This window comes from Barbus barbus, assembly GCF_936440315.1.
Source record: "Barbus barbus genome assembly, chromosome: 3".
Lineage (NCBI taxonomy): Eukaryota > Metazoa > Chordata > Actinopteri > Cypriniformes > Cyprinidae > Barbus > Barbus barbus.
Window position 1 is genome coordinate 21,091,562 of NC_136731.1, and position 13,012 is coordinate 21,104,573.

Consider the following 13,012-nt stretch of genomic DNA (forward strand, 5'->3'; position numbering starts at 1 on the left):
ATGAAAATGCAGTTCACCGCCAACGCTCCAGACCTCCTCCTGCTCCTTTCTCTCACACTCTCTTTCTCTCCATTTCCCAGTTATTATAATGTAGCATCTCTTGTGTGAGAGGGAGAGTAGGCGGCACAGTGGAATAGGAGTGTATTACTCTCTCTAGATTAGATATACTCATTTTAGGTGCAGAGTGAGGAGGAGGAGGAAGGATTTGAACTGCCAGTTGCCTCTGCACCATTTTTCTTACACACTAAAAATAAAGGGGGTATTTCGCAGCGATGGCACAAAGGAACCATTTTTGGGTTCATCAAAGAACCTTTCAGTGAACAGTTCTCAAAAGAACCATTTTTAATCATCTAAAGAACCTTTTTTCAATGGAACGTTTCCACAGATGTTATAAGTTTGTGGAATCATTAATTCCAATAAATATTCGCTTCATAACCACACTGTGCTGGAAGGTAAAATGTCAACCTGGTCGAATACAGACAAATTACAAGTGTGACCTCTAGCAAGAAATATTCCTCTGAGCCACATCATCTCATATTCAGTTATGAAGCTGAACCGTCTTAAGGCTGAAGTCTTAAAATCACTCCTGGGGTTAAAGGCAGGAGCTTGTTAAAGGGGACATATCATAGAAAATAGGATTTTCTTTGCTCTTTTGAAATATATGAGTTTGATGTACTATGTAGAAATACGCTGACATTCAAAATGCAAAGCTTCTTTCCCACTCCACACACATCTTTTATGGAAAATAGCCACCAAAAAAATAATAAAAATGGGCTAGTATTGCCTTGACAACCATGAGCGTGTGAACATGCAGTATGACTGCCCACGTTCACATATCAGTGCTTATTCATTATTCAGAGCTTGGCCTGGCTTGATGAACACAGAGTGAACAATGTCAGTAAACAGAGATTAGCCACAGCATATCATAATAGAGGTCATTTACATAGAAGCCTTAAAGGGTTACTCCACCCCAAAATGAAAATTTTGTCATTAATCACTTACAAATATCTTAAATTGTGTTCCGAAGATGAACAAAGCTTTTACGGGTTTGGAACGACATAGGGGTAAGTGATTAATGACAAAATTTTCATTTGGTGTGGAGTAACCCTTTAAAGGTACATGAGCCAAAACATGTGATTAATTTCAAAGGGTCAGAGAGAGGCTGATGGTGCAAGAATCCTAACATAATGGGAATATAGAATGATGTAGTGTAGAAAAGTCTTCAGTTGTATCTGCTCATGATTTGATGATACAGAGTGTGAAGAAAAGTGCTGTTGCTCCCCAATATTTCAGCAAACTAGTTATGTTTTGGTTACAATCAGCGTTTTTTTTTTTAGCAAATATTTTAAGAAGTGAACAAATCATTCTAGCTCACTTGCAATGTTTCACCTCTCTCTTTTGAAGGTATTGCTTTGAATCCTGTAAATGCTTTGGTGGTTTTGTTTGACTGTTATTACTAATATTCACTTTCTTTTCAGTCAATGTAAGGTCGTAGACACTGAGGTGTATCTTTACTTTAGCCAAGGGGTTTGCGATTTAAATAATTACTTTGTAATGCATTAGTCTGTCCGTTTTCATCTGTTTAAATCATTCAGGTTGGTTTACAGACCGTTTGTGAACATGAGAGGTGGACATTATCATGTTGACAGTGTAATGAGTCAATCACAGCAATGTGGAAGCAATGCCTCTTTTTATATGTAGACTTTTTATATGTATCCTGTTGTTTCCCTGAAACAGCATGCTTTAGGAGCTCAGTGAAAAGAGAGCTGCTGGTGTCACAGTTAATCAGTATTAGAAAAATCAGTGCATTACACACTATTTATTCTTGAATTTTGTTTTATTGCTCATATTTTAATGTTCCTATACATACTTTCTCATTTTGAGGAATCACAGCCGCCTTTTGCCTTCTCTGAGGAAACACCCTGTGCTGATGTAACCTTCGTCCAGCCACTGAATAAATCAGTTAATGAATCCGAATAAAGCTTTTTAAGTGAAATGATTGAAACTAGTCTGTCAGGGGAATCCAAATACCCACCACTAAAGCAAACACATGAGGCATTTAAAATTATTAAGGTTATAGCTAGAATGTTTTTTCATCTATTTGTAATCATTACACAGTATATGCTGCATTTATATAATCAAAAACAGTTAAAATATTATTACAAATTAAAATAACTGTTTTCACTTTGAATATATTTTAAAAGCTGAATTTCCAGCATCATTACACCAGTCTTCAATGGTCGTTCAGAAATCATTCTTATATGGTGATTTGCTGCTCAAGAAACATTTCTTTTTACTATCAATTTTAAAACAGTTTAGCTTCTTAATATTTTTGTGGAAACCACAATACATTTTTCAAGATTCTTTGATGACTGGTTCAAAAGATGTCAATTTATTTGAAATAGAAATCATTTTTTTTTAACATTATAAATGTCTTTACTGTCAATTTTTTATCAATTTAATATGTCCTGGTTGAGTATTAGTTAATTTAAAAAATAAAATGAAATAAATAACAACTCTAACTGACCCCAAACTTATAATGTCCATATTCTATTAATTTGCCATGGAGAACGAAAACAGAAATTTTAACCACAGATTTGAAACTCCAAAAAGCAGCATGAATTATTTTTGCACAAATTTTCTTTTATTTCTCGTATTCAACAGACAAAAAATAATATCAGTCATATGTCTCATATCATATGTTTGAAATTAGTGTTGTCAAAAGTACTGACTTCGATACCCATCGGTACTGAAATTTTAAAAACATCCATTTTCCGCTAACATTTGAGGACTGTTGAGCCGATTCTTAAACACTGCTGATTGGTCAATGTGTTCACGCGCTCAACAGATATGACTGTGATTGGCTACGATAATCATCGCTTCACGCTCTTCGCCAAGTGTTTACACAGAAGCACTGGTACTGAAGACAGTTCTTTTGACAACACTATTTGAAATAACACGGATGAGTAAATTATATAATTTTCCTTTTTGTGTGAACTGTCCCTTTAAGGCTTCAGGTTCAGGCATCTCAATTCTGTAATTAATGTACAGAGAGATGGTGACAGATGGCTGTCTCAAACTGCATTTACGTGACTCTACCCACACAATTATGAGCACAGACCCCTCTATTTATCAACTTTTAATTAAGTTGATATGTAGGCCACGTCATACAGGGGGTGGTGATGGCGCAGTGGATAAGACACATGCCTTTGGTGTGAGAGACCCGGGTTCGAATCCACTGTGAGACACCAATGTGTCCCTGAGCAAGACACTTAACCCCCTAGTTGCTCCAGAGGCGTGCGACCTCTGACATATATAGCAATTGTAAGTCGCTTTGGATAAAAGCGTCAGCTAAATGAATAAATGTAAATGTAAATACAGAGTTTATAAGTCACATATACTCACACATACAAACTACGTCCTTCCTTCCATATTCTGTAAGGCTAATAAGACCACAGTGTTTGGATTTATATCCTGTCCTGTCCAGAATGCAATTGGCTTTTGGCACTTGACATGATAGGCAGACCAAATGCATGTCGGATATCCCAGAAGGAAACCCCTCCCTCTGAAAATAAACAGTGAAATGTCTGTCTCTGTAAAGATCCATACTGATACAGACCCCCGGCTTTGATCTTGTTTCTGGTAACAGTCCCCTCTGGCCTCCTGTGTTACAGGCTGTGGGAGACACTCAAGTGTCCTCTTAAACATATGCTCCTGTCATCTTGCTGGCTCTCGGGCTCATCTTCTGTCTGAGACATGGCAGCAGGGGAATGACTACCTGTCGGGCTCAAATGGCTCTTTGAAGCAGGGTCGGTAGACAAGTGTAGGCACCCAATGTATTGGATGGCTTCACTTGGATGGATATGTCTACCTGCTGGACTCCTCCGGGTATCAGTCTCTTGCAACCTTAGGATGTCTACACACCATTGGTTTCCAGATGCAGAGGAAGAATGCAAGTGTTTGTCATATAACCAAAAGCATGAGAAAATTCAAATTCAAAATTGAATATGAATGAAAACTGACCCTATACTTCTTAATGCATGTTCATGATTCAGAACAGTATATACTGTATATACACTGATCAGCCATATTATCAAATCCACTGACAAGTGAAGTCAATAACATTGATTAAATCATTACAATGGCACCTGTCAAGGACTGGGATATAATTGGCAGTATGTGAAAAGTCAGTTCTTGAATATCACATGTTGGAAACAGGAAAATGGGTAACTGGAAAGATCTGAGGGACTGTGGTGAGGGCCAAATAGTGTTGGCTACAACTGGATCATAGCATCTTCAAAACGGCAAGTCTTGTGGGGTGTCCTGGTATGCATTGGTTAGTACCTACCAAAAATGGTGCAAGGAAGGACAACCAAGGCTCATTGATGCGTGTGGGAAGCGAAGGCTAGCCCATCAGGTTCAATCACACAGAAAGAGCTACTGTAGCTCAAATTGCTGAAAAACTTAACACTGGCCATGATGGAAAGGTGTCAAAACACACATTTAGCTGCGAATGGCCTGCATAAAGCAGCCAGAGTGCCCATGATGACCCCTGTCTACATGCCAAAAGTGCCTACAATAGGCATGTGAGTATCAGAACTGGACCACAGAGCAATGGAAGAAGACTGACAGGTCTGATGAATCACGTTTTCCTTTAGATCAGGTGAATGACCCGGTGAGTGTGCATTGTTTTCATGAGAAAGAGATGGTAGCAGGATACACTAAGGGAAGAAGGTAGGCCGGTGGAGGCAGTGTTATGCTCTGAAGAATGTTGTGCTGGAAAACCTTGAGTCCTGGCATTCATGTGGATGTTATTTTGACATGTACCACCTACATAAAGATGGTTGCAGACCACATTCACCCCTTAATGACAAACATGGTAAAATTCTGCCAAAATACTACAAAAACATTTCAGGAATGGTTTGAGGAACATGACAAAGAGTTCAAGGTGTTGCTTTGGCCTTCTTAGATCTCAATCCAACTGGCCACCTATTGGCAACAATTGATCTATCTAAGCCTATCCACGGAGGCCCCACCTCGTAACTTAAAGGATCTTGGTGCCAGATATCACAGGACTAATTTAGAGGTCTTGTGTAGTCCATGCCTTGACACATCAGAGTTGTTTTGGCAACATGAGAGGGACATACACTATAATAGGTGATTTTAATGTTGTGGCTGATTTCTCGCCATCAGAGGCTCCAGCATAGCTTTCTCTAGTTTGTAGACACCCTTACTCTGCCTCACTGCCAAGGGCTGTTTGCACACATGACAGACCCACAGCTGCTCTGCTCTCTGTATCATGTTGTGTGTAGATCTGCAGAGGATATATTGGGATGAAGAAAAATAATGGTGTAGAATACCAGTAAACAGAGTTTTTTGTTTGTTTGTTTGTATTTATAGCGGTGTGTACACACCTGTTAATTGACCCTTCACTGGGTGTTTGATTCACAGGTGATCTGACTAATCAACACTGAGTCTGCTATTTTGTCCGACAAACAAGAGAGTAATGGAAGAATAGATTTACATTGGTGGACTTGAAAAATGGTGTGTATTGAATATTGACTTCTTTCCACGGTTGAAACAAGATACCTTCTGATGTTCATTCATGTTTATTTTACGCTATAGGCCTAACTAGTAAAGAGAAATAAATGATTACTTCATGTGCCACTTCAACTGAAGCGCTACAGTGACATGTCACAAAACACATTAAAGAGCCACAAAACAGTATAATTTATTTAAAAAATAACAAAATTGTTTCATACCAGAAGTAACCTGTCTTGTCTTGTATCTTGTCTGTTGGTGCGTTGTCAGTTTTTTCTTTGCTCTGCAAGATGTTTCTCTGCATGAGAAAATGATGTGCAGTGTGGGAGCACATTGTCTTGTCGGACATAGCAACAGTAACTAAGGGGGACAGGTCTTTGCAAAGGGTCAATTTCCATATTTGGTATTTTGGTCCTTTGCCAGGCAAATAAAATTTTGCTCACAATCTCTCCATATTATATTCTCTGGCTGCATGTAGAACATCCTTAAGAAACAGGTGTTCCACTTCTGTGTGTGATGCCCCAGATAACTGTCCTCATATCCCACTATATGAGAATTTTAAAGACTGCTTGGATGTAATCTTCGGTCATAAACACACAAATGTAACCTTTCTATATTCCCTAAGTATTAGTATATTGTCATTTTGCTGCTCTTTAAAAGGATGCCTAAAGCTTCAGGAAAAACGTACTAGGTTACGTATGTAACCCAGGTTCCCTGAAGGGAACGAGAGCTGTGTCCGAAAACGCTATGGGAACGTCTTCAGCGTGACCACGCTCTGAATATTACCTGTAATCAGTCAAAAGAAGGCGAGGCGTCACGGGCGGGGTGACGTCACGACCAGGAAGTATATAAGCACGTGCGGCGGAGCCGGCGTCAGCTTCAAGTCATGAAGCAAGCACTGGCAGGGATGCCGGAAGTGTGGCTACGAGACGCAGCTCTCGTTCCCTTCAGGTAACCTGGGTTACATACGTAACCTAGTACGTTCCCTTCCAGGAACTTCGAGCTGCGTCCGAAAACGCTATGGGAACGAGATACCAACGCCGCCAGACTGACAAGTCCCTGCCTGGTGTCAGGACGAAAGGACGGAGGAGCCTGGAGTGGCTCGGATGTCTAGGTTATAGAACCTGGCGAATGTCAGGGGCGTGGACCACCCAGCAGCGTTGCAGATGTCCTGCAAGGAGACACCTGCCAAGAAGGCCTTGGAGGCCGCCACACCTCGTGTTGAGTGCACTCTGACTCCCAATGGCGGGGGACGCTCAGAGGCCTCATACGCCAGATTAATGGCATCCACTATCCACCTACTAAGAGTGGGCTTCGTAGCAGGAAGACCCCTCTTAGGCGGACCAAAGCACACGAGCAATTGGTCCGACTTTCTCCACAAGGCAGCTCTGTGGATGTACGTGCCCAGTGCTCGCACTGGGCACATACAGTTGTGCCTTTCCTGGTCTGGCTCCCTGAAGGGAGGAGGACAGAAGGCCTGGAGTGCGACTGGCTGTGGAACGACCGTTGGAACCTTCGGTACGTACCCCGCACGGGGGTAGAGAAAGACTTTCGCCGAACCGGGCACAAAGTCAATACACGAAGGGGCCGTAGACAGGGCCTGAAGATAACCCACCCTCCTCAGAGAAGTGATGGCCAACAAGAAAACGGTCTTAATGGTGAGGAGATCTCCTCAATAGGCTCAAAAGGTGTCACGCACAGAGCCTCCAGTACCACAGCCAGGTCCTACGTGGGGACACGTGATCGTACCGGCGGCCTCAGCCTCAGTGCACCGCGGAGGAAACGTGTAACTTGGGGGTGTCTACCCACTGACTGGCCACTACTAGGGGCGTGGTATGACAAAATAGCTGCCACGTAGACCTTAATAGTGGAGTGGGTTAACCCTGCGGAGAAACGGGCCTGCAGGAACTCCAGAACTGCGCGAATCGGGCAGTTGACTGGGTCGAGCTGGTGGTCCCCGCACCAAGAAGTGAAGAGTTTCCACTTCAAGGCGTACAGTTTCCTCGTGGAGGGAGCTCTGGATTGGAGGATGGTCTCGACAACCTCGGTTGACAGACCGGAAGCTATGAGTTGTGCCCCCTCAGGGGCCATACCCACAGCTTCCACAACTCCGGGCGAGGGTGCACTATGGTCCCCCTGGCCTGTGAGAGGAGATCTCTCCTGATCGGCACCGGCCACGGGGTGCCGTCGAGGAGAGAAATCAGGTCCGAGAACCATACTCGGCCCGGCCAGAACGGTGCTACTAACAGTAGACTGACCTCGTCCCGGCGCACCCTCGCCAGAACTCCCGGGAGCAGAGCGATCGGGTGGGAAGACGTACAGACAAAGCCTCGGCCAGGTCTGTACCATAGTGTCCAGTCCCAGAGGAGCTGGAGGAGCTAGAGAGAACCAGAGGGGACATTGTGCTGACTCTCGAGTCGCAAAGAGGTCCACCTGTGCCTGGCCAAAAACCTTCCAGATCTGCTTCACCACCTCGGGGTGAAGCATCCATTCCCCGGGCCTCGGCCCCTGTCTCGACAGGACGTCTGCTCCCACATTGAGATACCCAGGAATGTGCACAGCTATCAGTGATAGGAGCTTGCCCTGGGACCACACAAGGATCTGGTGTGCCAGCTTGTACAAGGGGCGCGATTGCAGACCTCCCTGGTGGTTGATGTAAGAGACCACTGCCGTGCTGTCGGTGCGGACCAGCACGTGGTGACCTCTCAGGTCCGGGAGGAAGTGCTTCAGTGCACGGAACACAGCTAGGATCTCTAGCCAGTTGATATGCCACGTCAGGTGGCGACCACTCCACAGACCGAGGGCAGGGTGGCCACTCATGACCGCACCCCAACCGGTGAGGGAGGCGTCCGTCGCAAGCGAGACGCGGCGACAGGGAGCTCCCAGCACCAGGCCCTGAGACAAGAACCAAGGTTTCCTCCACATGTCTAAGGCACAGACACAACGGCGTGACACTTTGACAGCGTGGAACGGGTTTCCCCTCAGGGAGACCCCCTTGGTCTTGAGCCACCACTGTAGGGGCCTCATGTGAAGCAGGCCGAACGAAATCACGTTGGACGCTGCTGCCAGGAGCCCAAGCAGCCTCTGAAACTGCTTGACAGTGGATGGCTGGCCCTCTCGCACTCTCGTGACTGCCGTGAGGATCGACTCGATCCGAGCAGGGGTCAAACGAGCCTGCATCGTGGTCGAATCCCACACCACGCCTAGATAAATGGTTCTCTGAGCTGGAGAAAGCACACTTTTTCTGGCGTTTAGTCTTAACCCCAAGTCTTTCATGTGGGCGAGAATGACATCTCGATGCCGAACCGCCAACCGCTCTGATTGAGCGGGGATCAACCAATCGTCGATATAATTGAGTATGCAGATGCCCTGCAGTCGCAACGGGACCAGAGCTGCATCCACACACTTGGTGAAAGTGCGGGGTGAGAGTGCTAGGCCAAAGGGAAGAACCCGATACTGGTACGCTTTGCCCCCGAAAGCGAACCTCAGGAACTTCCTGTGAGAGGGAAGGATGGAGACATGGAAATAGGCGTCTTTGAGGTCTATTGTGACAAACCAGTCCTCGGACCTGATTTGTGAGACGACCTGCTTGACAGTGAGCATTTTGAACTTCAGCTTTCTGGCTGAGTGGTTCAACAAACCACTCCAGTATGGGCCTCAGCCCCCCATCCTTCTTTGGAACAATGAAGTACCGGCTGTAGAAGCCGGTGCTGGAACCTCGTGAGGAGGAACCACCTCGATGGCTTCCTTCCTCAGCAAAGTATCTACTTCCTGTTCCAAAACCAGAGCCTGCTCGGGGCGGACCGCAGTCACAACAACCCCGTTGAACGGACGGAGGTGGCCCATCGAACTGGATGCAATAGCCATTCTCTACCGTGCGCAGGACCCAAGGAGACACATTCGGCAGTCGCTGCCAGGCTGCCAAATGATCTACTAAGGGAATCAGTCTCTCGAGACTGACCTCTGGTGACAGAGAAGCGGCCAGACCTCTGTCTCGATGCGGCACACCGAAAGGAGACACGCGATCTGGCAGCTGAGGCGAGTGCCTCAGGCCCGCTGTAATGACAGGCGGAGAAACCTGAGGAAGATACTCGCTGGGACCCGCAGTGCCCTGGAACAGCGGCAGGGTTGGTAGACAGGTCCCCGGAGGGCACCGAGGGGAGACGGCCACCGAGTACCGCGGTGTAAGCCGCTCCGCCCCAGTAGGGGTCGCCCTCCGTAGTCCTGGGGCTTGCCCATCAGGACTTCTTTGCCGAGGACCTCTTGGCCGACAAGACAGCCCTCAGATCTGCCTTTGGCCGCGAGGTCCCCGGTGCAGTGCGCCGCCACTCTCGGCTCCGCCGCAGGGGAGCACGAGAGGCGACGCTCTGTTTCTGCGCTGCCCTGTGTGAGGAGCTGGCATGCGGAGGAGGCTGCTCCCACCCAGCAGCCTCCAGAGTTAGAGAGCGATGGGGGAGGAACCGCTGGAACGCCTCTGCTTGCTTGCAAGCCTCCTGAAACCTGTCGACGACAGAGCTCACAGCGTCGCCGACAGGCCAGAAGGCTGAAGTGAGGCGTCCAGAAGGCAGACCCTGTCCTTTTCCTTAATATCGGACAGGGTCAGCCGTAAATGCCTCTCCGTTGCCACCATAGCTGCCATGGAGCGGCCGATGGCACGGGCCGACTCCTTGGTGGCACGGAGGGCAAGATCAGCGGTCCTCCTGAGCTCGGAGATATCATCAGCTCTGATATCCCCGCCCTCATCTAACTCTCTCAGCAGTTCAGCCTGGTATGCCTGCAACACTGCCATAGTGTGCAGACACGCACCGGCCTGACCTGCTGCCGCATACCCCCTGCCCACTAAGGATGATGTGGTGCGCAGAGGCTTAGTGGGCAGAGTAGGAGCCTTCAGAGAGGATGCCGTGGAAGGAGACAGATAGCTCGCGAGCGTCTGCTCGATCTGGGGCATCGCCTTGTACCTGCGCACATCCAATTCCCGCACATTACCGTAGTAATCAGATGCGGGAACGAATGGGTGGGACGTATAGGGTTTAACCCACGATCTCGACACCTCGGTGTGGAGATCGGGGGAAAAACGGAAGGCTCCTGCGTAGAGGTGGTGGCCGCGAGCGTAGGAAACGCTCATCAAGGAGACTATAATGCGGCGCAGATGTTTGCTTGGGGGGCCAACTGATATCGAGCTTGGCCACAGCCCGAGTAACCACCTCTAGCAACTCCTCATACTGGGGCGAGAGAGGCGGTGAAACCTCGTCAACGCTCGTCACGTCAACTTCCTCAGAGGAAGAGAGACGAAGCGTTGAGTCCTCATGTCGAGGGGAAGGAACCGCTTCCCTGAGAGACGGGACACCAGATCTGGCGGATACGGGAGGAGATAGGGACATGCCCGTCTCACTCTCGCCAGCCAGATCAGCCTGCGAGCCCCACGAGTGCAGCCGCCGCTCTGCCTCGGCAAAAGCGGGACCAGCACCGCGTGGGGTGCTCACAAAGGCTCCCTCCTCAAAGAGAGCCCCCCGGGTGCGGAGTGTGTGCAGCGAGAGCCGCTCACAGTGCGGGCAATCGGCTCTCGAGAGCAGCCAGGCAGACCACGCACAGATTGTGTGTGTCCCCACTCGTAATGTAGCGAGGGCAGGGACTAACACACAACCTGAAACGCGATCTGGGATCGCCCAACGTCTTGGCCTTGGATTTAGGCATCTTTTGAGACAGACAACACTAAATAAGACTCACAAAACACAAAACGTACTGACAACATACAGAACGCTTGCTGAATGACAGAAAGCTGACGCCGGCTCCGCCGCACGTGCTTACAGTGGCATGCGAAAGTTTGGGAACCCCTTGCAGAATCTGTGAAAATGTGGATAATTTTACCAAAATAAGAGAGATCATACAAAATGCATGTTATTTTTTATTTAGTACTGTCCTGAGTAAGATATTTTCCATAAAAGATGTTTACATATAGTCCACAAGACAAAAAAATAGCTGAAATTATTAAAATAACCACATTCAAAAGTTTGGGAACCCTTGGTTCTTAATACTATGTGTTGTTACCTGGATGATCTACGACTGTTTTTTTGTTTTGTGATGGTTGTTCATGAGTCCCTTGTTTGTTCTGAACAGTTAAACTGAGCACTGTTCTTCAGAAAAGGGACTCAAACACAACAATTAAAAAAGGTTCAAACATTCACTGATGCTCCTGAAGGAAACACGATGCATTAAGAGCCAGGGGGTGAAAACTTTTGAACAGGATGAAGATGTCAAAATGTTTCTTATTTTGTTGAAATATCATATTTTTCCATTTAGTACTGCCCTTCTGACGCGACAGAAGATACTTGCATGTTTCCTGGAAGACAAATGAAGTACAATTTACCTTGATCTTCAAATTCAAAAAGTTTTCACCCCCGGCTCTTAATGCATCGTGTTTCCTTCAGGAACATCAGTGAATCTTTGAACCTTTTTTAATTGTTGTGTTTGAGTAATTCAATTTTTAATTTAGTCAAAAACTGAAACCAAAAATATATATTTTTGGTAATTAAATTTAGGTAATTTGGCTAGTACAGTTAGCACAGTAGCCACACAAACTATTCTAGCATTTTGTTTTTCACTGGAAAGTGCATCCACAAAGCTGATATGATAACCTGTTGTAGTTTATCCATGTTGTATGTATGAAATTATGTATAACCAACATATTACATATAACCTCACCAACTTATTATGATTGTTTCCACCATTGTTGCACTGAAATAAGTTTATTAATAACTAATACAAACCAGCATTTAGTCTTATGTCAAATTTACTAGAAATGCACAATACATCGGCCAACATATCGGTTATCGGTTTTTAATAATAAAGCATTATCGGTTATTGTTATCAGACAAAATTTTCATATTGGTGCATTCCAAGAAATTACAAAGCAAAGATGGCACAGAGGCACTTCTGAAATGGCATTCAGGTGTCTTTACACAGACTGTAGGGGTTGAAAAAATGCAAACCTCATGTAAAATAATAGAAAAGAGCAGCTCATATAATATTTAGTTTGAGCACCTCTTTTCACTGACCAATTGAAAAAAAAGCTCTTATTTTTTAAGAGTTTCAGGCCCTATTTTGTACCCTATTCTTGGCAAGTGCCAACTGTTTTAGGCCTGACGAAGTGCTTGAAATAAGATGGAGGAAGAAGTGGAGCCAAGGAACAGATGGCAAAAACAATCCCTCCACCACAGGGCTGTTGGCATCAGATAAGAGCCCAGATAGCAGCACTATTCTTCTCTGCAGTCTCATTCTGTCTTTAAATAAAAGTAGTAGAATGGCTATTATGTGGATCGGCCCGGCAGTGGTGTTGCTCTGCTCGAGTCACAATTGCAGGAAGAGGTTTTGCAGACAGGACAGGAAGTGGGTAGGAGAAAGGGCGTGAGTCTGTGTGGCTGCTGTCTTGACTGTCCTGAGATTGGGGCCATTTGTACACACATTGTTCCTG

At 46.0% G+C, this 13,012-nt stretch overlaps 1 pseudogene across 1 annotated transcript in view; it reads left to right on the forward strand.

Annotated features, from left to right (window-relative positions):
* Nucleotides 1-13,012, forward strand: part of LOC306847055 (rho GTPase-activating protein 44-like) — a 70,211-nt pseudogene that overhangs the window by 15,624 nt on the left and 41,575 nt on the right. The window lies entirely within an intron of this gene.